At 47.6% G+C, this 22,497-nt stretch overlaps 1 pseudogene; it reads right to left on the bottom strand.

The window, feature by feature from the left end:
* Positions 1 to 13,431: 13,431 nt before the first annotated feature.
* LOC123490285 lies at positions 13,432 to 22,297 on the bottom strand (annotated as a pseudogene).
* Between the last annotated feature and the right edge of the window lie 200 nt (positions 22,298 to 22,497).

Below are 22,497 nucleotides of genomic sequence, written 5' to 3'. Positions count from 1 at the left end.
AGTGCAGGGTTACCTGACAGAATGTCTTCAACCTCAGGCGGAGGGGGAGAGGGGCAGATCCATGATATCAACATCCTGCATCCTGGCACCTGCTGACCCAAACCACACTGGATCACCATATTGTAGGGAATTCAGGAGGGGGTAGTCGAACCCGGGTCAGAAGCGACTGTCAACCCAACAATTTAGCCATTAGAGAACCGGACCTCTCAATAAAGGTGTCTAGGTGTTGGGTTACGGTCTCTACCGCCAGCATCAGGACCTCTCAATAAGGTGTCTAGGTGTTGGTTACGGTCTCTCGCTACACATCAGGACCTCTCAATAAAGGTGTCTAGGTGTTGGGTTACGGTCTCTACGCTAGCATCGAGGACCTCTCAATAAGGTGTTGGTTACGGTCTCTACGCTAGCATCAGGACCCTCTCAATAAGGTGTCTAGGTGTTGGGTTACGGTCTCTACGCCAGCATCAGGACCTCTCAATAAAGGTGTCTAGGTGTTAGGTTGCGGTCTCTACACTAGCATCAGGACCTCTCCAATAAAGGTGTCTAGGTGTTGGGTTACGGTCTCTCACGCTACGCATCAGGACCTCTCAATAAGGTGTTGGGTTCCCGGTCTCTACGCTAGCATCAGGACCTCTCCATAAGGTGTCTAGGGTGTTGGGTTACGGTCTCTACGCTAGCATCAGGACCTCTCAATAAAGGTGTCTAGGTGTTGGGTTACGGTCTCTACGCTAGCATCAGGACCTCTCAATAAGGTGTCTAGGTGTTGGGTTCTGGTCTCTACGCCAGCATCAGGACCTCTCAATAAGGTGTCTAGGTGTATATAATAAACATAATGTCTCTGGTCCAAAGCTGAAACAGACAGACTGGTGTTCCAGTTGTTGATTTACTCTATAAGTAGGCTATGGGCTGCAGCAGAGCCCTGGCAGACAGTCAGGGCAGCTAGATTGTAACCACATCCATATATTAAAACAGATCAGAAAATAAATGATGTCCTAAATAGTAGACGAAATAATGACCGCCATGTTTTTTTTTTTTCAGGCGTCACAGTTGTATTGCTCTGTGAAACACGTGGGGGGACGACGACGACGACGACCGATACAAGTTCTATAATAAAATAATAAATGCCTGATAAGCTGCCAAACACACAACATGAAACATTACAGAAGATAGGTGCAACACAGTATTATTCCATCTGAACAACAAGAGCGGAGAACAACTCTACCGGACCAAAGAAGACACTCACTTTCTCTCTTTTTGCTGCACTGAATCCCCCCAAAACATCAAATCACACGCCCCACGCAATCATTCACCGCAGGGTACGGCGAAATAAATGTATTTACAAAAATAAATATAAAACAGTAAACTCCGAAATAAATAGTGCATAATAAGTTATATTTATCGTCTTTTCAATAAAATATATGGGTTTTATTTCAGTTTATTTCAGTGGTTATGTTATCCGTGCAGTGCGTTGGGAGACAGACAACCTCCATGCAATTCAACTATACTGAGGAGACCGGCAGGAAAAATACCCCCCTAAAATCTCACCTGTCTGGCAGGCGTCGAGTGTCTCCATCCCTCGGTAAACGCAACAGCTTCCTATATGATCCGTGTCCTATGCATTAAAAGCTGCAGCTGTCCTTGAACGACCCGTGCACTTTGTGGCCGTTTGTTGCGCGTCTGAAAGTTAAGAGATGCCGCGTCGCTCGCAAGACTTCCATTTCTTTTACTTTCGATAGGAGTGTCGTTGTGTGCGTTCACTTGTTTCTTACAAACTAAAGACAGGTACTTTCATCACTCCAGTTCATTCAGATCAGACCAGGCCAGGGGTGTATTGATTGACTGCTTGATTGATTGATTGTTTGTATGGCTAAAATCTGATAAATCAGAGACTAATGTTGACCTGGGAACCCAATAATACCAGACTAACTTTTGGTTATGCGAAGAGATCATTGCAGGGGGACATTATTTTTGTTTTAAACACTCCAAACAGCCTACCGGACCCCTCGGAGGTGTCCGCATGGTCCTGAAGCACACCATTGCCTGTTTTTATACTCACATTCCAGTGAAAGTTTGCTCCTGGATAATTGTGTTGCAGGGAAAAGCAGGACAAAGAAAGGATATGACAGAGGACCTCCAGGACCAGAGGATCTGAGGATACGCTCCCTCTCCCTCCTCCCTCTGTCCCTTTCCCTCGTCCCTCTCCCTCCTCCCTCTGTCCCTCTCCCTCTGTCCCTGTCCCTCTCCCTCCTCCCTCTGTCCCTCTCTCCCTCTGTCCCTCCTCCCCTCCGTCCCTCTCCCTCTGTCCCTCCTCCCTCTGTCCCTCCTCCCTCCTCCCTCTGTCCCTCCTCCCTCTGTCCCTCTGTCCCTGTCCCCTCCCTCCTCCCTCTGTCCCTCTCCCTCTGTCCCTCCTCCCCTCCGTCCCTCTCCCTCTGTCCCTCCTCCCTCTGTCCCTCCTCCCTCCTCCCTCTGTCCCTCCTCCCTCTGTCCCTCTGTCCCTCTCCCTCTCCCTCCTCCCTCTGTCCCTCTCTCCCTCCTCCCTCTGTCCCTCTCCCTCTGTCCCTCTCCCTCCTCCCCCTCTGTCCCTCTCCCTCTGTCCCTCTCCCTCCTCCCTCTGTCCCTCCTCCCTCCTCCCTATGTCCCTCCCTCCCTCCTCCCTCTGTCCCTCTCCCTCCTCCCTCTGTCCCTCCTCCCTCTCCCTCTGTCCCTCTCCCTCCTCCCTCTGTCCCTCTCCCTCCTCCCTCTGTCCCTCTCCCTCCTCCCTCTGTCCCTCCTCCCTCTCCCTCTGTCCCTCTCCCTCCTCCCTCTCCCTCCTCCCTCTCTGTCCCTCTCCCTCCTCCTCTGTCCCTCTCCCTCCTCCCTCCCTCCCTCCTCCCTCCTCCTCTCTCCCTCTCCCTCTGTTTTTAGAGGAGGAAATACAGGGAGTTTGGTTTCAGTCTAGCTGGGAAAATACCGGCAATACCAACCTGTCTATCTGTGTGGTAGGCAGGTACTACCACACCAGTCTGATAGGCACGTGCGTGAACTCACGCACGCAGGTACAACGTAAACAGACACCCCCCATTCCTTTCTCTCGGCATTGTAGCTAGCATGGTAATGCCAGTTTGATCACCGTACCTTTTTCTCAAGAAATGCCGCCTACGCCCCCATTCCTTTTCTCTGGCATTGTAGCTAGCATGGTAATGCCAGTTTGATCACCGTACCTTTTTCTCAGAAATGCCACCACACCCCACCTCATTCCTTTCTCTGGCATTGTAGCTAGCATGGTAATACCAGTTGGATCACCAGTCACCCGACGTGCCTCAAACAATGCCATACGCACACACAAACACACATAATGTACTGCCTGGTTCACCTGCCTCACACCTAAAGCCCATTCTGATGGGAAGCTTCTATGGACCAACCAAGTGCTAATAGTCAGTATCTGGATAACATGTGTGAAAGCGGCTTGATAATGTATGTGATAGCAACAGAAAGTATATATTTCTGGGTGATTTAAATATTGACTGCCTCTCATCAAGCTGCAACCTGGTTCAGGTTGTCAGTCAACCTACCAGGGTATTTACAAACAGCACAGGAATGATATCATCAACATGTATTGATCACATCTTTACTAATGCTGCAGAAATTTGCTTTTACATTTAAGTCATTTAGCAGACACTCTTATCCAGAAGCGACTTACAGTTAGTGAGTGCATACATTATTTTTATTTTTTTTCATACTGGCCCCGTGGGAATCAAACCCACAACCCTGGCGTTGCAAAGCGCCATGCTCTACCAACTGAGCTACATCCCTGCGGGCCATTCCCTCCCCTACCCTGGACGACGCTGGGCCAATTGTGCCCGTCCCCATGGGGTCTCCCGGTCGCGGCCGGTTACGACAGACCTGGATTCGAACCAGGATCTCTAGTGGCACAGCCTTAGACCACTGCGCCATTGGATGTAGTGATCACAATATAGTAGCCATATCTAGGAAAACCAAAGCTCCAAAGGCTGGGCCTAATATTGTGTATAAGAGGTCATACAATACGTTTAGTAGTGATTCCTATGTTCTTGATGTAAAGAATAAACATTCTTACCACCACTTGGACTGAGATACAGTGCTATGAAAAAGTATTTGCCCCCTTTCTAATTTTCTCTACTTCTGCATATTTGTGATACTGAATGTTATCAGATCTTCAACAAAACCTAATATTAGATAAGGGGAACATAAGTGAACCAATAACACAACAATTACATATTTATTTCATTAACAAGTCATGCAACACCCAATTCCCCTGTGTGAAAAAGGAATTGCCCCCTTACACTCAATAACTGGTTGTGCCACCTTTAGCTGCAATGACTCAACCAAATGCTTCCTGTAGTTGTTGATCAGTCTCTCCACGTCGCTGTGGAGGAATTTTGGCCCACTCTTCCATGCAGAACTGCTTTAACTCAGTGACGTGTGGGTTTTCAAGCATTAACTGCTCGTTCAAGTCCTGCCACAACATCTCAATTGGGATTAGGTCTGGACTTTGACTAGACCATTCCAAAACTTCCAATTTGTTGCTTTTTTTAGCAATTTTCTGCAGACTTGATTGTGTGTTTTGGATCATTGTCTTGCTGCATGACCCAGCTGCGATTCAGCTTCAGCTCACAGACGGATGGTCTGACATTCTCCTGTAGAATTCTCTGATACAGAGCAGAATTCCACGGTTCCTTCTATTAAGGCAAGTCGTCCAGGTCCCGAGGGCAGCAAAGCATCCCCAAATGAAGAAATCATGTGACTAAACTAAACAAAAAATAAACTACACTATGAAACAAAAATAAATGATATAAAGAATGATAGTAAAAAAACTTTGGAGCACCTTAAATGACATTTTGGGGAAAAAAGGAAAACTCAGCTCCATCATTCATTGAATCAGATGGCTCATTCATCACAAAACCCACTGATATTGCCAACTACTTTAATGACTTTTTCCATTGGCAAGATTAGCAAACTTAGACGACATGCCAGCAACAAATGCTGACACTACACATCCGAGTATATCTGACCAAGTTGTACTTTTTGAATTCCGTGAAGTGAGTGTGGAAGAGGTGGAAAAAAAAGATTGTTGTCCGTCAACAATGACAAGCCACCGGGGGTCTGACAATCTGGATGGAAAATTTACTGAGGATGATAGCGGACGATATTGCCACTCCCTATTTGCCACATCTCTTCAGTCTAAAGCCTACTAGAAAGTGTGTCCCCTCGGGCCTGGAGGGAAGCAAAAGTAATTCCGCTACCCAAGAATAGTAAAGCCCCCTTTACTGGCTCAAATAGCCACCAATCAGCCTGTTACCAACCCTTAGTAAACTTCAGGAAAAAATGGCGTTCGACCAGATACAGTGCTATTTCACAGTAAACAAACTGACAACAGACTTTCAGCACGCTAATAGGGAAGGACACTCAACAAGCACAGCACTTACACAAATGACTGATGATTGGCTGAGAGAAATTGATATAAAATGATTGTGGGGGCTGTCTTGTTAGACTTCAGTGCAGCTTTTGACATTATCGATCATAGTCTGTTGCTGGAAAAAGGTATGTGTTATGGCTTTAAATCCCCTGCTATATTGTGGATAAAGAGTTACTTGTCTAACAGAACACAGAGGGTGTTCTTTCAATGGAAGCCTCTCCAACATAATACAGGTAGAATCAGGAATTCCCAGGGCAGCTGTCTAGGCCCCTTACTTTTTAAAATCTTTACTAACGACATGCCACTGGCTTTGAGTTAAGCGAGTGTGTCTATGTATGCAGATGACTCAACACTATACACGTCAGCTACCACAGCAACTGAAATGAGCAACTGAAATGACTGCAACACTTAACAAAGAGCTGCAGTTAGTTTCTGAATGGGTGGCAAGGAATAACTGTAGTGCTAAATATTTCCAAAACTAAAAGCATTGTATTTGGGGACAAATCATTCACTAAACCCTAAACCTCAACTACATCTCGTAATGAATAATGTGGAAATTGAGCAAGTTGAGGTGACTAAACTGCTTGGAGTAACCCTGGATTGTAAACTGTCATGGTCAAAACATATTGATACAACAGTAGCTAAGATGGGGAGAAGTCTGTCTATAATCAACAAGGCAGGTCCTACACGCCCTAGTTTTGTCACACCTGGACTACTGTTCAGTCGTGTGGTCAGGTGCCACAAAGAGGACTTGCAGTTGACTCAGAACAGGGCAGCACGGCTGGCCCTTAAAATAGCATGGAAAGCTAACATTAATGACATGCTATGTCAATCTCTCCTGGCTCAAAGTGGAGGAGAGATTTACTAATCACTACTTGTTTTTGTAAGAGTGTTGACAAAGCTGAATGTACCGAGCTGTCTGTTTGAACCACTGGCACACAGCTCAGACACCCATGCATACCCCACAAGACATGCCACCAGAGTCTCTTCACAGTCCCCAAGTCCAGAACAGACTATGGGAGGCGCACACTACTACATAGAGCCAAGTGACTACATGGAACTCTATTCCACATCAGGTAACTGATGCAAGCAGTAGAATCAGATTTAAAAAACAGATTAAAATACACCTTATTGAACAACGGGGACTGTGAAGAGACACACAAAAGGTACAGACACATACATACGCATACATTGTAATATTGTTGTATGGTGGTATTAAACATTTTGTATTGTAAATAGGTAGTGGTGTAATAATGTTATATTATGTAGTTTTATATTTTGTTTTATATGTAATGTAAGTGCTTTAATATGTTTGGACCCCAGGAAGAGTAGCTGCTGCCTTGGCAGGAACTAATGGGGATCCATAATAAACCCCAGGAAGAGTAGCTGCTGCCTTGGCAGGAACTAATGTGGATCCATAATAAACCCCAGGAAGAGTAGCTGCTGCCTTGGCAGGAAACTAATGGGGATCCATAATAAACCCCAGGAAGAGTAGCTGCTGCCTTGGCAGGAACTAATGGGGATCCATAATAAACCCCAGGAAGAGTAGCTGCTGCCTTGGCAGGAACTAATGGGGATCCATAATAAACCCCAGGAAAAGTAGCTGCTGCCTTGGCAGGAACTAACAGGGATCCATAATAAACCCCAGGAAGAGTAGCTGCTGCCTTGGCAGGAACTAATGGGGATCCATAATAACCCCAGGAAGAGTAGCTTCTGCCTTGGCAGGAACTAATGGGGATCCATAATAAACCCCCAGGAAGAGTAGCTGCTGCCTTGGCAGGAACTAATGGGGATCATAATAAACCCCAGGAAGAGTAGCTGCTACCTTGGCAGGAACTAATGGGGATCCATAATAAATACAAATACACAGAGTAAGATTCAGAATGTTGCAATGTCGCTCCTCGTCACAAAAGGGCGAGCTCCTTGTAATACTTCTCCAGCATTCAACATTTTACCACCTGAAGAGACGTCGACGCGTGTGTCATTCCTCCCACAGCCATGGGGGCAGTGTTGTCACCTGGGACACGCTGTGTCATTCCTCCCACAGCCATGGGGGGTGTTGTCACCTGGGACACGCTGTATCCTTCCTCCCACAGCCATGGGGCAGTGTTGTCACCTGGGACACGCTGTATCATTCCTCCCACAGCCATGGGGGCAGTGTTTGTCTCCTGGGACACGCTGTATCCTTCCTCCCACAGCCATGGGGGGCAGTGTTGTCACCTGGGACACGCTGTGTCATTCCTCCCACAGCCATGGGGGGCAGTGTTGTCTCCTGGGACACGCTGTGTCATTCCTCCCACAGCCATGGAGGGCAGTGTTGTCAGCCTGGGACACGCTGTGTCATTCCTCCTACAGCCATGGGGGGCAGTGTTGTCACCTGGGACACGCTGTGTCATTCCTCCCACAGCCATGGGGGCAGTGTTGTCTCCTGGGACGCGCTGTCTCATTCCTCCCACAGCCATGGGGGAACAGTGTTGTCACCTGGGACACGCTGTATCCTTCCTCCCACAGCCATGGGGGGCAGTGTTGTCACCTGGGACGCGCTGTATCATTCCCTCCCACAGCCATGGGGGGCAGTGTTGTCACCTGGGACACGCTGTACTCCTTCCTCCCACAGCCATGAGGGGGGCAGTGTTATCTCCTGGGACACGCTGTGTCATTCCTCCCACAGCCATGGAGAGCAGTGTTGTCACCTGAGACACGGCTGTGTCATTCCTCCCACACCATGGGGGAGGCAGTGTTGTCCCTGGGACACGCTGTGTCATTCCTCCACAGCCATGGGGGGGCAGTGTTATCTCCTGGGACACGCTGTGTCATTCCTCCCACAGCCATGGGGGGGCAGTGTTGTCACCTGGTTCCTTGATCTGATCTATTGGCTATTTATCAAAGTAGCCTGTTTTGAGTTAATAACCAAATATAATCTCAGCACTGTTCAAACGTAAACCGAACAACAAGAATCCATCAAAAAGTGTATTTTGTTTAGAATAACTACTGATTACAGGCTATTGTGAAATGGTAGAATCTGCTGTAGCAAATAGTGATGCGTGGGGCTGTGGTATAAATCTGATTACAGGCTTTGTGAAAGCTGGGAAATCAAATACTTATGTCGTGCAATAAAATGCAAATGACAGAGTCAGAGATACTGACAGTCACCTCTGGAGCAGGACCATTCGAGTCAGAGATCGTGACAGTCACCTCTGGATGCTGGACCATTACAGAGTCGAGCAGTGACAGTCACCTCTGGAGCAGACCATTACAGAGTCAGAGACAGTGACGTCACCTCTGGAGCAGGACCATTACAGAGTCGAATCGTGACCCACCTCTGGAGCAGGCCATTACAGAGTCAGAGACAGTACAGTCACCTCTGGAGCAGGCCATGAGAGTCGAGATAGTGACAGTCACCTCTGGAGCAGGACCATTAAGAGTCAGAGATCGTAGCAGTCACCTCTGGAGCAGGACCATTACAGAGTCGAGACAGTGACAGGTCACCTCTGGAGCAGGACCATTACAGAGTCAGAGATAGTGCGTCACCTCTGGAGCGGACCATTACAGAGTCAGAGACAGTGACAGTCACCTCTGGAGCAGGACCATTACAGAGTCAGGGACAGTGACAGTCACCTCTGGAGCTGGACCATTACAGAGTCAGAGACAGTGACAGTCACCTCTGGAGCAGGACCATTACAGATTCAGAGATAGTGACAGTCACCTCTGAGGCCCTAGCTCATGTTCTCTGACCCGATTCCCCACCCCTCCTCCCATGTTTGTTTAATGTACTTGTTGTGGTTACTGACAGGAAAACACCCCCTCTCCTTCCTCCTTCCCTCTCTCCTCCCTCTCCTCTCTCCCTCCTCCCTCCCTCTCTCCTTCCCTCTCTCCTCCCTCCCTCCTTCCTCTCCCTCCTCCGTCTCCTTCCCTCTCTCCCTCCCTCCCTCTCCTCTCCCTTTCCTCCTTCCCTCTTTCCTTCCTCCTTCCCTCTCTCCTCCTTCCCCTCCCTCCCTCCCTCCTTCCCCCCTCTCCTCTCTCCTTCCTCCATCCCCTCCTTCCCTCTCCTCCATCCATCCCTCCCTCTCCTCTCTCTCCTTCCTCCCTCTCCTCTCTCCCTCTCCTCTCCTCCCCCTCTCCTCTCTCCTTCCTCCCTCTCCTCTCTCTCCTCCCCCTCTCTCCTCCCTCTTTCCTCCTTCCCTCTCTCCGTCTCCTCTCTCTTTCCTCCTTCCCCTCTCTCCTCCCTCCGTCTCCCTCTCTCTTTCCTCCGTCTCCTCTCTCTTTCCTCCTTCCCTCTCTCCTTCCTCCCTCTCCTCTCCCTTTCTTGCACACCCGCCCCCTCTGGTCTTTCAGTTTCAAATACCAAACAATAGCTTTGACTCAAATCCTAACTAAACATAGTAAAAGTGTAACAGTGTTATTATAAGACCTGCCTTCCTGTAGATTGCAGAGATGACTTAATGTCTCTGTGGATGAGTGTCTGCTAACTGAATGACCATATCATTATGTCTGCTAACTGAATGACCACTTCTTTATGTCTACCAGTTTCACTTGTGGTTGTCTGTTGTCCTCAGGGGACTGGAAAGAGCGTCACTCTCCGGGCTGGTTCTGATTTCACTTCACTATTTTTAATACACTGGAATAATAGTATTACCCAATCTATAGTCTAGATTACTGAGAAGGACTGCTGCTGGGGTGGAGTTTCCAGTAGGCCTTAAAACACACACTCCCAAATAGATTTTCTTAAGAAATTAAAATGACAGTAGCTGTTACCAAGACAACCAAACATTGACGACACACTAGACCAGGGGGCCACTAGACCGGGGGGCCACTAGACCAGGGGGACACTAGACCAGGGGGACACTAGACCATGAGGCCACTAGACCAGGGGGCCACTACCATGAGGCCACTAGACCAGGGGCCACTAGACCATGAGGCCACTAGACCAGGAGGGGGGACACTAGACCATGAGGCCACTAGAACCAGGGGGCCACTAGACCATGAGGCCACTAGACCAGGGGGCCACTAGACCATGAGGCCACTAGACCAGGGGGCCACTAGACCATGAGGCCACTAGACCAGGAGGGGGACACTAGACCATGAGGCCACTAGACCAGGAGGGGGACACTAGACTATGGGGACACTAGACCAGGGGGGCCACTAGACCAGGAGGGGGACACTAGACCATGAGGCCACTAGACCATGTCTCCATCCATAGGATAGTATATAAATACAACACATTGAACAGAAGGATATATATAAACATAAGAAACAGGATGTGATTTGCATAATTTATTCATTCATTAGTCAAAAGTACATTAAAAAAATAAAAAAAAGAATATTTGATTACAGAAAATCACACTTTGTCCAAACATACATTTTACAGCAATGTAGTTCTAATTTCCTTCTTTCTATGGCGGACCGTTTTAACACTGGGCCACTAGGACCAGACCGCTAAATCATCTGTTTAGGCCTTGTTCAGTGACGTCACCTCGTTAGCTAGCTATCGCTAACAACCTTGGGGGCGCGTTCAGCAGGACGCAACGTTTTGGAACCTTCAGATAAAAAATATACGCCATGTAGAACAAAAACACGCCTCTCTGACATGTAAGGAATAACGTTGGCTCTATTCATGGCATCTCCATCCGTAACGCTCAAGAACATTTTTCAACTGAACGTGGCCACGGTAACATTACCTGTAGTCTACTGAACGTGACCACGGTAACATTACCCGTAGTCTACTGAACGTGACCATGGTAACATTACCTGTAGTCTACTGAACGTGACCATGGTAACATTACCTGTAGTCTACTGAACGTGACCATGGTAACATTACCTGTAGTCTACTGAACGTGACCACGGTAACATTACCCGTAGTCTACTGAACGTGACCACGGTAACATTACCTGTAGTCTACTGAACGTGACCATGGTAACATTACCTGTAGTCTACTGAACGGGACCATGGTAACATTACCTGTAGTCTACTGAACGTGACCATGGTAACATTACCTGTAGTCTACTGAACGTGACCACGGTAACATTACCTGTAGTTTACTGAGCGTGACCATGGTAACATTACCTGTAGTCTACTGAACGTGACCACGGTAACATTACCTGTAGTCTACTGAGCGTGGCCATGGTAACATTACCTGTAGTCTACTGAACGTGACCACGGTAACATTACCCGTAGTCTACTGAACGTGACCACGGTAACATTACCTGTAGTCTACTGAACGTGACCACGGTAACATTACCTGTAGTCTACTGAACGTGACCATGGTAACATTACCTGTAGTCTTCTGAACGTGACCATGGTAACATTACCTGTAGTCTACTGAACGTGACCATGGTAACATTACCTGTAGTCTACTGAACGTGACCATGGTAACATTACCTGTAGTCTACTGAACGTGACCATGGTAACATTACCTGTAGTCTACTGAACGTAGCCATGGTAACATTACTTTATTACCACTACACTATATCTGACTGGGTAATGAACTTTATTTGGAGTTAATGAGGACCCAATGGCTCATACTCAAGCACTTGGACCAGGACTTCAGCCATAGAGACACGAGACTCGACCATTGGTGACTCGGAAGTCTCTCTTGCTAAAAAAAGATCTGATGTGAAAAGACCACAATTAGCAGAAAAAAGACCCAGAATTGGTCTGCCTGTGTAAACTGCCAGCCCATGTGGGTGATATTTATAATCATGTAGAACTGAAAACCAGCAGCGGTCCCGGGATATGTGTAGGTTTTGACTGACAGCCGTTCTAAGTTGCCCAAATTCCTCCCACTAAATTGGGCCACTTTTGCAACATTTTGTTGTCTGTGAGTGTAAATGCTGTAAATAAAGAGGACTCTTACGTATTTTGAAAGATGAGACATTTAAAGGTTAAAATAAATACTGCTTTGATGTCATTACAAGCAAGCAAAAACGTGCACATTTCCATATCATAAAACTCCCGTCCATCATACAGTGTCACGCGTTTCACGATCACTGTGTTCGACGTACAGTTAAAAAGATGACGTGGCGTCACAACCCCGGGTCGTTCTGATCAGAATAAGCACGTGTTTGTTGTATAGCGAAGAAGAAGATTCGCCGCGGACCAAGCATCTGAACGCACCGTTGACTCCATTCTACGATCTGCTTCGTGAAGCCGAACACAGTAAGATCCTATTTTATAAAATTCAGCTAGTCATGTTGGCAATAGAACATGCTTTCAAATCATGTCCGCCTGAGACCCTGATTGCGATTTATTTTTAAAAAATGGTCCGTTTTTTTTGGGATTGCGTAAAAAAGCAACTGTGCGATGGTGTTCCAAACAAAACAACTACAGGTGAGCTTGCTCTAGTTCCTCAACGGCACAGCTAGGAGAGATAAAAATGACCTTAAGAGTTGAATAAACTTTCTTAAAGAGAGTCATAAGAGTGACATTGAAATGACTTAGGAGCTGTGCACACCTTAGGAAAGGGGTGTGGCCACTTGGAGACACTGGGTTAGTCCTCCTCTCACTCAAACCCTTGGCATTTCTTTTTTATATCACGTTACACATTTAGAAGGATTACTTTATCCCCTATCCCAGGTATTCCTTAAAGAGGTGGGGTTTCAAGTGTGTCCGGAAGGTGGTGAGTGACTCCGCTGTCCTGGCGTCGTGAGGGAGCTTGTTCCACCATTGTGGTGCCAGAGCAGCGAACAGTTTTGACTGGGCTGAACGGGAACTATGCTTCCGCAGAGGAAGGGGGCCAGCAGGCCAGAGGTGGATGACGACGCCCCCATTTGGGTGTAGGGACTAATTGCTAACCATGTTTATGCATATGCTTTTCCATATTTCTTCCGTAAAAGAAACATTCCAACATATCCCTATCCAATATAGGGCCGATTGTAAGGGGTTAAAGGGATTTATTTTAATCCAGGGACATGAAATGCAAAAAAACATACCAACAAAGAGGATATTGACTAGCAGGTTTTTGGACAGAAACGTTTTTACAAAGTCAGCGTTTGGAGACAGTGTCCAGGTAGACAAAACCAGAGCATGGATTGCTGTTTTACTTTGTCCCAAGACTGTTTACAGGGTCAGGAAAAACAATACATCGTTTTAGGTTAACTATCCCTTTAAAAAAAAGGTCAGAGACCTGGACCCATTTCACAAACAGTCTCAAAGTAACAGAACTGACCTAGGATCAGGTCCAATATTCACACAGTCTCAGTAACAGTACACTTTTGTGAATGGGGCCCTGATCCCAGATCAGCTGAACTACTCTGAGACACTAGGGGGCTGATCCTAGATTAGTTCCTAACCAGAGCATGTTGGTTTATTACAAAATTCACCAGACAGTAGGACCCTTGACACGTGATCTGTCCCCTGGCATCCAAGAGCGACATGGCTCCCTCCAGACGGGCTTCTAGCCAGCACTCTCCTCCCGTGTCACATGGGACAAGCAGTAGGCCTGGATACCTGGATGCAAAGTGGAGAGGGAAATGTCAGATATGGGTTTGATAACGTCAAGGAGTTAAGATGTGTGTCAATGTAAAGTACGTCAATACTTGTTTTTTTGCTTAGCGAGTAACACTTCCTCCTGATTAAAGAGCCCACACTCGGTGCCAACTCGTGACCTCGGCCTCACACGGCCTTCTCAAGCGTCTTCAGCCGATCGCGCCACCTCAAAAGCTAGGAGTAAGTGTCACACCTCCCCACTGTACCTAGCAGTAATCCTTGGTGCGTAGCTCCATATTACCGTTGTGCTAGCAGTCTGATGATATTCCCCCCCTCCCCCCATATTACCGTTGTTTTAGCAGTCTGATGATATCTCCCTCCCCCCAACTTGCTTAAACCTACATTTCATTTCCTGATATCAATGTTGTTATTCTTCGTACTTCCTCTAGTAAAGTATCTCTTCCCCTTTCACTCCACCTCAACACAATTAAACAAGGGTGTCCCTGTGTGTGTGTGTTTGTGTCTCTGTGTGTCCCTGTGTGTGCGTGTTTGTGTCTCTGTGTGTGGTGTGTCCATGTTCTATACTCACTCTGTACTATAGTGTGGTAAGCAGCAGCAGCAGGGAGTCTGGGAATTCAGTCAGGAATGACTTCCCCTTCATCACAACTCTTACCTGAGAGAGAGAGAGAGAGAGAGAGAGAGAGAGAGAGAGAGAGAGAGAGAGAGAGAGAGAGAGAGAGAGAGAGAGAGAGAGAGAGAGAGAGAGAGAGAGAGAGAGAGATGAGAGAGAGAGAGAGAGAGAGAGAGAGAGAGAGAGAGAGAGAGAGAGAGAGAGAGAGAGAGAGAGAGAGAGAGAGAGAGAGAGAGAGAGAGAGAGAGAGAGAGAGAGAGAGAGAGAGAGAGAGAGAGAGAGAGAGAGAGAGAGAGAGAGAGAGAGAGAGAGAGAGAGAGAGAGAGAGAGAGAGAGAGAGAGAGAGAGAGAGAGAGAGAGAGAGAGAGAGAGAGAGAGAGAGAGAGAGAGAGAGAGAGAGAGAGAGAGAGAGAGAGAGAGAGAGAGAGAGAGAGAGAGAGAGAGAGAGAGAGAGAGAGAGAGAGAGAGAGAGAGAGAGAGAGAGAGAGAGAGAGAGAGAGAGAGAGAGAGAGAGAGAGAGAGAGAGAGAGAGAGAGAGAGAGAGAGAGAGAGAGAGAGAGAGAGAGAGAGAGAGAGAGAGAGAGAGAGAGAGAGAGAGAGAGAGAGAGAGAGAGAGAGAGAGAGAGAGAGAGAGAGAGAGAGAGAGAGAGAGAGAGAGAGAGAGAGAGAGAGAGAGAGAGAGAGAGAGAGAGAGAGAGAGAGAGAGAGAGAGAGAGAGAGAGAGAGAGAGAGAGAAGAGGAAACAGTGGTCAAAGGGAGGAGTGTCCAGTGCTTTTCCAAGTCTGTAAATCCCCTGTCCTCTGTCTAGACTGGACAACTAGGATCTGTCTGCAGCAACACAGCTATCTGTAGTCCAGTAGGACCGGTCCTAACGCAGCTATCCGTAGTCCAGTAGGACCGGTCCTAACACAGCTATCTGTAGTCCAGTAGGACCGGTCCTAACACAGCCATCTGTAGTCCAGTAGGACCGGTCCTAACACAGCTATCCTGGGGTCCAGTAGGACCGGTCCTAACACAGCTATCCGTAGTCCAGTAGGACCGTCCCTAACACAGCTATCCTGGAGTCCAGTAGGACCGGTCCTAACACAGCTATCTGTAGTCCAGTAGGACCGGTCCTAACACAGCCATCTGTAGTCCAGTAGGACCGGTCCTAACACAGCTATCTGTAGTCCAGTAGGACCGGTCCTAACACAGCTATCCCTGGGGTCCAGTAGGACCGGTCCTAACACAGCCATCTGTAGTCCAGTAGGACCGGTCCTAACACAGCTATCTGTAGTCCAGTAGGACCGGTCCTAACACAGCTATCTGTAGTCCAGTAGGACCGGTCCTAACACAGCTATCTGTAGTCCAGTAGGACCGGTCCTAACACAGCTATCTGTAGTCCAGTAGGACCGGTCCTAACACAGCTATCCTGGGGTCCAGTAGGACCGGTCCTAACACAGCCATCTGTAGTCCAGTAGGACCGGTCCTAACACAGCTATCCGTAGTCCAGTAGGACCGGTCCTAACACAGCTATCCGTAGTCCAGTAGGACCGGTCCTAACACAGCTATCTGTAGTCCAGTAGGACCGGTCCTAACACAGCTATCTGTAGTCCAGTAGGACCGGTCCTAACACAGCTATCTGTAGTCCAGTAGGACCGGTCCTAACACAGCTATCTGTAGTCCAGTAGGACCGGTCCTAACACAGCTATCTGTAGTCCAGTAGGACCGGTCCTAACACAGCTATCTGTAGTCCAGTAGGACCGGTCCTAACACAGCTATCTGTAGTCCAGTAGGACCGGTCCTAACACAGCTATCCGTAGTCCAGTAGGACCGGTCCTAACACAGCCATCTGTAGTCCAGTAGGACCGGTCCTAACACAGCCATCTGTAGTCCAGTAGGACCGGTCCTAACACAGCTATCTGTAGTCCAGTAGGACCGGTCCTAACACAGCTATCTGTAGTCCAGTAGGACCGGTCCTAACACAGCTATCTGTAGTCCAGTAGGACCGGTCCTAACACGGCTATCTGTAGTCCAGTAGGACCGGTCCTAACACAGCCATCTGTAGTCCAGTAGGACCGGTCCTAACACAGCTATCTGTAGTCCAGTAGGACCGGTCCTAACACAGCTATCTGTAGTCCAGTAGGACCGGTCCTAACACAGCTATCTGTAGTCCAGTAGGACCGGTCCTAACACAGCTATCTGTAGTCCAGTAGGACCGGTCCTAACACAGCTATCTGTAGTCCAGTAGGACCGGTCCTAACACAGCTATCTGTAGTCCAGTAGGACCGGTCCTAACACAGCTATCTGTAGTCCAGTAGGACCGGTCCTAACACAGCTATCTGTGGTCCAGTAGGACCGGTCCTAACACAGCTATCCGTAGTCCAGTAGGACCGGTCCTAACACAGCTATCTGTAGTCCAGTAGGACCGGTCCTAACACAGCCATCTGTAGTCCAGTAGGACCGGTCCTAACACAGCTATCTGTAGTCCAGTAGGACCGGTCCTAACACAGCTATCCTGGGGTCCAGTAGGACCGGTCCTAACACAGCTATCTGTAGTCCAGTAGGACCGGTCCTAACACAGCTATCTGTAGTCCAGTAGGACTGGTCCTAACACAGCTATCTGTAGTCCAGTAGGACCGGTCCTAACACAGCTATCTGTAGTCCAGTAGGACCGGTCCTAACACAGCTATCTGTAGTCCAGTAGGACCGGTCCTAACACAGCCATCTGTAGTCCAGTAGGACCGGTCCTAACACAGCTATCTGTAGTCCAGTAGGACCGGTCCTAACACAGCCATCTGTAGTCCAGTACCTATCCTGGGGTCCAGTGGGACTCGTCCTAACAGAGTAAGGTTCATCTCTTCACACATCCTCTCTGCTCCTCCAGTGGTGGGGGGGAAGATCTGAGACGTGTTCTAGAGGGGGGAGAGAGAGGGAGGGGGGAGAGATGGAGGGGGGAGAGATGGAGGAGGGAGAGGGGGAAATAAAGGGTTACCCATCATGCCGATGAATGGTGTGTTTGTCTATAAGAGAAAGTTACATATTGTGTCTGACGTGCATTCATGTGTGTGTGTCTCTGTGTGTGTGTGTGTGTGTGTGTCTCTGTGTGTGTGTGTGTGTGTGTGTGTGTGTGTCTCTGTGTGTGTGTGTGTGTCTGTGTGTGTGTGTGTGTGTGTCTATGTGTGTGTGTGTGTGTGTGTGTGTGTGTGTGTGTGTGTGTGTGTGCTCTGTGTGTGTGTGTGCTCTGTGTGTGTGTGTGTGTGTGTGTGTGTGTGTGTGTGTGTGTCTCTCTGTGTGTGTGTGTGTGTGTGTGTGTGTGTGTGTGTGTGTGTGTGTGTCTCTGTGTGTGTGTGTGTGTGTGTGTGTGTGTGTGTGTGTGTGTGTGTGTGTGTGTTCTCTGTGTGTGTGTGTGTGTCTGTGTGTGTGTGTGTGTGTGTCTATGTGTGTGTGTGTGTGTGTGTGTGTGTGTGTGTGTGTGTGTGTGTGTGTCTCTGTGTGTGTGTGTGTGTGTGTGTGTCTCTGTGTGTGTGTGTGTGTGTCTCTGTGTGTGTGTGTGTGTGTGTGTGTGTGTCTCTGTGTGTGTGTGTGTGTCTGTGTGTGTGTGTGTGTGTGTCTCTGTGTGTGTGTGTGTGTGTGTGTGTGTGTGTGTGTGTGTGTGTGTCTCTGTGTGTGTGTGTGTCTCTGTGTGTGTGTGTGTGTGTGTGTGTGTGTGTGTGTGTGTGTGTGTCTCTCTGTGTGTGTGTGTGTGTGTGTGTGTGTGTGTGTGTGTGTGTGTGTCTCTGTGTGTGTGTGTGTGTGTGTGTGTGTGTGTCTGTGTGTGTGTGTTCTCTGTGTGTGTGTGTGTCTGTGTGTCTGTGTGTGTGTGTGTGTGTGTGCGTGATACTCATACCTTGCATTTGGGACAGACAAATCCACTCATGTTCTCCACCACTCCTATGATGGGCAGCTGGACCTTCTGACAGAACCGGATCTCCTTCCTTACATCCTGAAGAGATACCTCCTGGAGAGGAGGGAGAGGGAGGGGTGGTGAGAGGGAGGGGTGAGGGGGTGAGGGAGGGGTAAAGGGGGGTGAGAGAGAGAGAGATCTGACCACCAGCCATAACAGAGAGGTCAAACACAACCGTTACAGTGGCTTGCAAAGTATTCACCCCCATGGCATTTTTCCTATTTTGTTGCCTTACAACCTGGAATTAAAATTGATTTTTTTTTTTGCGGGGGGTTGTATCATTTGATTTACACAACACGCCTACCACTCGAAGATGCAAAATATGTTTTTTTGTGAAACAAACAAGAAATAAGACAAAAAAACTGAAAACTTGAGCGTGCATAAGTATTCACCCCCCACAAAGTCAATACTTTGTAGAGCCACCTTTTGCAGCAATTACAGCTGCAAGTCTCTTGGGGTATGTCTCTATAAGCTTGGCACATCTAGCCACTGGGATTTTTGCCCATTCTTCAAGGCAAAACTGCTCCAGCTCCTTCAAGTTGGATGGGTTCTGCTGGTGTACAGCAATCTTTAAGTCATACCACAGATTCTCAATTGGATTGAGGTCTGGGCTTTGACTAGGCCATTCCAAGACATTTAAATGTTTCCCCTTAAACCACTCGAGTGTTGCTTTAGCAGTATGCTTAGGGTCATTGACCTGCTGGAAGGTGAACCTCCGTCCCAGCCTCAAATCTCTGGAAGACTGAAACAGGTTTCTCTCAAGAATTTCCCTGTATTTAGCGCCATCCATCATTCCTTCAATTCTGACCAGTTTCCCAGTCCCTGCCGATGAAAAAACATCCCCACAGCATGATGCTGCCCTCACCATGCTTCACTGTGGGGATGGTGTTCCTCGGGGTGATGAGAGGTGTTGGGTTTGCGCCAGACATAGGGTTTTCCTTGATTGCCAAAAAGCTCAACTTTAGTCTCATCTGACCAGAGTACCTTCTTCCATATGTTTGGGGAGTCTCCCACATGCCTTTTGGCGAACACCAAACGTGTTTGCTTATTTTTTCTTTAAGCAATGGCTTTTTTCTGGCCACTCTTCCGTAAAGCCCAGCTCTGTGGAGTGTACGGCTTAAAGTGGTCCTATGGACAGATACTCCAATCTCCGCTGTGGAGCTTTGCAGCTCCTTCAGGGTTATCTTTGGTCTCTTTGTTTGCCTCTCTGATTAATGCCCTCCTTGCCTGGTCCGTGAGTTTTGGTGGGTGACCCTCTCTTGGCAGGTTTGTTGTGGTGCCATATTCTTTCCATTTTTTAATAATGGATTTAATGGTGCTCTGTGGGATGTTCAAAGTTTCTGATATTTTTGTATAACCCAACCCTGATCTGTACTTCTCCACAACTTTGTCCCTGACCTGTGTGGAGAGCTCCTTGGTCTTCATGGTGCCGCTTGCTTGGTGGTGCTCCTTGCTTAGTGGTGTTGCAGACTCTGGGGCCTTTCAGAACAGGTGTAAATATACTGAGATCATGTGACAGATCATGTGATACTTAGATTGCACACAGGTGGACTTTATTTAACTAATTATGTGACTTCTGAAGGTAATTGGTTGCACCAGGTCATATTTAGGGGCTTCATAGCAAAAAAGGGGGTGAATACATATGCACGCACCACTTTTCCGTTATTCATTTATTTGAATTTCTTGAAACAAGTTATTTTCTTTTCATTTCACTTCACGAATTTGGACTATTTTGTGTATGTCCATGACATGAAATCCAAATAAAAATCCATTTAAATTACAGGTTGTAATGCAACAAAATAGGAAAAAACGGCAAGGGGGATGAATAACTTTTGCAAGGCACTGTATATATAAACTACCTGGTTGCCATAGTAACGTGCAGCTACCTAGTATGGTGGGAAATTACAAACTTTTTTTATGCACATGTTCTGTATGAGCCTTAAACCTGTCTGTTTCTCTCATGTATTAGTATTTATTATGAATCCCCATTAGTTCCTGCCAAGGCAGCAGCTACTCTTCCTGGGGGTTTATTATGGATCCCCATTAGTTCCTGCCAAGGCAGCAGCTACTCTTCCTGGGGGTTTATTATGGATCCCCATTAGTTCCTGCCAAGGCAGCAGCTACTCTTCCTGGGGTTTATTATGGATCCCCATTAGTTCCTGCCAAGGCAGCAGCTACTCTTCCTGGGGGTTATTATGGATCCCCATTAGTCCCTGCCAAGGCAGCAGCTACTCTTCCTGGGGTTTATTATGGATCCCCATTAGTTCCTGCCAAGGCAGCGGCTACTCTTCCTGGGGGTTTATTATGGATCCCCATTAGTTCCTGCCAAGGCAGCAGCTACTCTTCCTGGGGTTTATTATCGGATCCCCATTAGTTCCTGCCAAGGCAGCAGCTACTCTTCCTGGGGGTTTATTATGGATCCCCATTAGTTCCTGCCAAGGCAGCAGCTACTCTTCCTGGGGTTTATTATGGATCCCCATTAGTTCCTGCCAAGACAGCAGCTACTCTTCCTGGGAGTTTTTATGGATCCCCATTAGTTCCTGCCAAGGCAGCAGCTACTCTTCCCTGGGGGTTTATTATGGATCCCCATTAGTTCCTGCCAAGGCAGCAGCTACTCTTCCTGGGGTTTATTATGGATCCTCATTAGTTCCTGCCAAGGCAGCAGCTACTCTTCCTGAGGGGGTCCAACAAAATTAAGGCAGTTATACAATAAAAATTACATTCATTACAGAATTCACAACACACTAACTGTGTGTCCTCAGGCCCCCCTACTCCCCTACCACACGTCTATAACACAAAATCCACGTGTACATAGTGCGCATGTTATCATGCGTTTTGTATGATTGCGTAAGAAGAAGCCAGTGGTTTTTTTACGCTCTTGTTTTCTAAAGTAACTTTAGGTGACGTGGTCAAAGACAAACAGGGCCGTCAGAGACCGCAGCGTCTCAGTCCATTCTGTTCATTTTCGGTATCTTTCAAAGGGCACAGCTGTGTGGAGATATGGAGAGAACAGAGGGCAGCAACAATGCTATCAGCAGAAAGGAAGTAAGAAAACAAACTGGCGTTATCAATCGTTTGTACGCTTTTGTTTCCCCATCATGTATCTCGCACACCTGCTAAACCGCCACTTAGACAAAAAGGTTGTAAAAGCTGAGACCCAACTCCATTGGGCTCTTGACTGCACCTTTTGAGTGATTGTTAACCGCTCCAGAATTGCAATTCTTATAATAAAATAAAAAGTTGTTTTGAAGAATCTACTATTCTCTCTCTTCCTTCTGATTAGAATTTCCACGACGCTAGTTGCTATAGTAGGCCGTAGTTGCCGTAGTTACCTGCGGGGTGGTGACGATGACTGGCCCCGTCCGATGTGGGCGGAGCTAAGGTACTGGACGATAGACAGGTGCTCGTCAGAGGTGCCAGGGGGCGTGTCCACGATGAGGTAATCCAGATCCCCCAATCAACGTCACGCAGGAACTGCTTGATCATCCCTGACAGGAAGTACAGCACCACCACAGCCAATCAGATCACAGCCTCCTCACAGCCAATAAACCAATGAAAGTCCACATCACATCATCATTCACACTGGATATATATATATATATTTTTTTTTTATCTTAGCCTTTAACTGAACCTCCATTTATCCAGGAAGTCCTGTTGACTGTTGACACTGTGTCAGCTACACACACACAGAGACACAGACACAGACACAGACACACACACACACACACACACACACACACACACACACAGTGTTACCGTTCTTCTTGGGTCCTCTCCATATAACCGCATCGTCAGGACTACTGAGTAGGAAGCCAATGGACATGACGGCAAGGTTATCCTCTACGTACTGAAACACACACACACACACACACACACGGGTTATCCTCTACGTACTGAAACACAGAACATATCTAATAAAGTAACTGGCTTGTGATTTGATTTCTGCCTCTTGTCATATTCATTAGGGCGTCCAATCAAAGATGCATCTTTTGACCAACGGGTAAAATAATGTTAATTGTGTAGATAATCCTCTTTTTTTTTTTTAAGACAATGGTCCGAGAGGTCACGTGACCAACGGGCGTTATG

The sequence above is a fragment of the Coregonus clupeaformis genome, unplaced genomic scaffold (genome assembly GCF_020615455.1).
Source record: "Coregonus clupeaformis isolate EN_2021a unplaced genomic scaffold, ASM2061545v1 scaf3613, whole genome shotgun sequence".
In the NCBI taxonomy this organism is placed as follows: domain Eukaryota; kingdom Metazoa; phylum Chordata; class Actinopteri; order Salmoniformes; family Salmonidae; genus Coregonus; species Coregonus clupeaformis.
Note: the sequence above shows the minus strand (reverse complement) of the source record. Positions and strands in the feature narration are given on the sequence as shown.